This window comes from Scyliorhinus canicula, unplaced genomic scaffold (assembly GCF_902713615.1).
Source record: "Scyliorhinus canicula unplaced genomic scaffold, sScyCan1.1, whole genome shotgun sequence".
Taxonomy (NCBI): Eukaryota; Metazoa; Chordata; class Chondrichthyes; order Carcharhiniformes; family Scyliorhinidae; genus Scyliorhinus; species Scyliorhinus canicula.
In genome coordinates this window covers 546,822-550,124 of record NW_024055676.1, presented here as the reverse complement: position 1 = coordinate 550,124, position 3,303 = coordinate 546,822, and the positions used below count along the sequence as shown (strand labels likewise).

Below are 3,303 nucleotides of genomic sequence, written 5' to 3'. Positions count from 1 at the left end.
CTTGTGGGAGGAAACCGCAGCACCTGGAGGAAACCCATGCAGACACGGGGAGAACGTGCAGACTCCACACAGACAGTGACCCAAGCCGGGAATCAAACCCGGGTCCCTGGCGCTGTGAAGCAACAGTGCTAACCATTGTGCCGATTAGTGAGCTAGCATGGACTCAATGGACCAAATGCCCTTCTCTGGCCATAATGTTCCTTTAAACTTTTAAAAATAAATTTAGAGTACCCAATTCATTTTTTCCAATTAAGGGGCAATTTAGCATGGTCAATCCAACTAGCCTTCACATCTTTGGGTTTTGGGAGCGAAACCCACGCAAACACGGGAAGAATGTCCAGACTCCACACGGACAGTGACCGAGAGCCGGGATCGAACCTGGGACCTCGGCGCTGTGAGGCAGCAGTGTTACTCACTGCGCCACCGTGCTGACAGCTGACTGTGACATTTTTGTCTAATCTTGCCTTGTAATCTAACCCCGGGGGGGGGTTCAGATATCACTCAGGTAAATCTGTGCTGCACTCGCTCCAAGGCCATTTCATCCTTCCTCAGGCCTAACCATTGTTTGTGAATCTTGGGGCTTTTGCAGTCACACCGAGACCTGAAATCTTCCCTCACAGACAGAACAGACAAACCTTTTACCTTCCACACCCAGATGCTGCTGATATTCAGGTTCTGATGAATCGAGAGACTCTGTCAGATCGCGATGTGATGTTTGGTTTGTGTTTCCCGTCTGTTAAACCTCCTGTTCCAGTATCCTGTAAATTTACAGAAACCTCACTGTCTGTTCAGGATAGAAATTCACAACATTCTCTCCTCGCCAACTTTGATTAAACGTATTCCTAGAGGTTGGATCACATGACCTGCCCCCATCCTCCAGCCATTAATCGGTCAACACATCCATCCTTGTGACACACTGCCTTCCACGGCCAATTGGGAAGCAAAAGGACTCATTACCTTACAGAATAGTGATTGACTGTCAGCCAAACAACCTTTATCCCATCTTCAATATTTTTATATCCACTGAAGAGAAATGTTCAAAAATCTTCTTTACTGTCCTAATGATTTTCCAGAGACCCAGGTATGAATCTCACTAAGGCAGAAGGTAAAATTTGAATTCATTGAAAGTTTACTGATGACCATGAAGCCATTGTTGGCTGTTGCAAAGATCCATCCGGTTCACTCCTGTCCTTCAGTGAAGGAAATCTTCTATCCTTACCTGGTCTGGCCTACATGTGACTCCAGATCCACAGTCAGCTTGTTGACTCTTAAAATGCTCTCTGAGATGCACTCAGTTCAGGGGCAATTAGGGCTGGGCAGTGAATGCTGGCCCAACCAGTGACACCCACATCCCGGGAATGAATAGAAAAGAAAATCTGCCATCCTTACCTGGTCTGGCCGACACGATTCCAAACCACAGCAATGTGGTTGATTCTTTAAATGCCCTCCGAGATGGCCGAGCCAACCACTCGGTTTGAGGGAAATTAGGGATGGACAATAACTGTTGGCCCAGCCAGTGACTCCCACAAATGATTAAAATAAAATCCTGGAGACTCCAGTCAGTCAATCCGGGAGAGTTGGCATCCGGCCAGACTCGCAGCGCATAATAATAATAATCACGTATTGTCACAAGTAGGCTTCAATGAAGTTCCTGTGAAAAGTCCCTAGTCACCACATTACAGCACCTGTTCGGGGAGGCTGGTACGGGAACTGAACCCGCGCTGCTGGCCCTGTTCTGCATTACAAGCCAGCTGTCTTAGCCCACTGTGCTAAACCAGCCCCTTCCCTGCGGCGCATTGTCCTCTGTAAAGATGACGGCCGGTAACCAGGGCCTGTCACGGCTCAGCTGTCACTCTGTTCAGTGCTGTTTCAGAAAAAAAATGAAAAACCATTAACATTTTCCTTCAGGAAATTCAGGAAAGATAAACATTTCTCCTGGTTTGAATTTGCTGTGTGTAAATCCTCTCCTACTAACCCCCTGTAAAAGGAGTTTCCAAAATTAACCACCGTCAGTCCAGGATAGAAATTCACAACATTTTCCCTTACTGCTTATGGGTCCAGGATGACCGCTCATGCCCCCCGCTGCGCACTGACCCTCATTATCATCAGCAGTCCCTCGATTTGAGGGTGACATAGAACAGTACAGCACAGAACAGGCCCTTCGGCCCTCGATGTTGTGCCGAGCAATGATCACCCTACTTAAACCCACGTAACCCGTATACCCGTAACCCAACAATCCCCCCATTAACCTTACACTACGGGCAATTTAGCATGGCCAATCCACCTAACCCCCGCACATCTTTGGACTGTGGGAGGAAACCGGAGCACCCGGAGGAAACCCACACACACACGGGGAGGACGTGCAGGCTCCACACAGACAGTGACCCAGCCGGGAATCGAACCTGGGACCCTGGAGCTGTGAAGCATTGATGCTAACCACCATGCTACCGTGAGGCCGTGACGTCTCCTCAGGGCTGAGAGTTTCTGCCCTGGGTCTTCATGTGGCTGAACAGAGCCGCAGAGCTTTGGACACATGGGGCAGGATGTCCAATGAGACAGTGAAATCCGGAGAGCAGGATTGGCTTCCTTTTCTTTCCATCTCTGTCACCGCTTTGCATCATCAATAAAACATTGGGACTGAAAGACTAATCCAGTTTGATGGACAAGTTGTCTCCATTCTGAACAATGGGGAACAAGCCCCTCCCACTCATTGAAACATCGCCCCGACAAAGATGAGAAACGCGCATGCGCCCTGCTGCGCATTCAATAAAGATGGCGGCCGTTAACCCGAGCCGAAGATGAGGAGCTGCAGCCCCGCTGGGTACAACCCGGGTCCCGAAAACCCTTTACCGAGGATTGCAACTTACAACAGCTTTACACAACGTTTCCGCCCACCCCCGCGATCTCTCGCTCTCTCCATATTGTTAAACGCCCCTTACGAATTTTGGATCTGAAGAACACGCCCTTCTCCTTCGCCATTACCCACATTGCGCATGCTTGAATCACAGTGGACCCCTCCCCTCATTCTCTCCGATTGGTTGGAGGACCAGCCGCTCCTGATCGTCCTCCAGACCCGCTCCTCCACCTCCTATTGGTCCGGAGCTGCCGTCAATCACCCGGGCATTGTGACGGTTCCAGATGGTGAGAGCGGCCACAGGCTCAGGCTGATTAGCTGATTGTCCAATAATAACAGTGAGAGTCTCAGTGGGACAATCAGACAATAATAGTGGAGATGGGACCCAGAGGGGAAACAGCAAAGGATTCACTCACTTTGAGAGTAACAAACACAGTGTATGTTCCAAT

At 49.6% G+C, this 3,303-nt stretch overlaps 1 long non-coding RNA gene across 1 annotated transcript; it reads right to left on the bottom strand.

Annotated features, from left to right (window-relative positions):
* Nucleotides 1–537: 537 nt before the first annotated feature.
* LOC119960651 lies at nucleotides 538–3,030 on the bottom strand. The gene is made up of 3 exons (XR_005459476.1): nucleotides 2,868–3,030; nucleotides 1,390–1,864; nucleotides 538–758 (listed from the first exon to the last, which is right to left on the bottom strand). It is a non-coding gene; the product is annotated as an uncharacterized LOC119960651 (long non-coding RNA).
* Nucleotides 3,031–3,303: the final 273 nt, after the last annotated feature.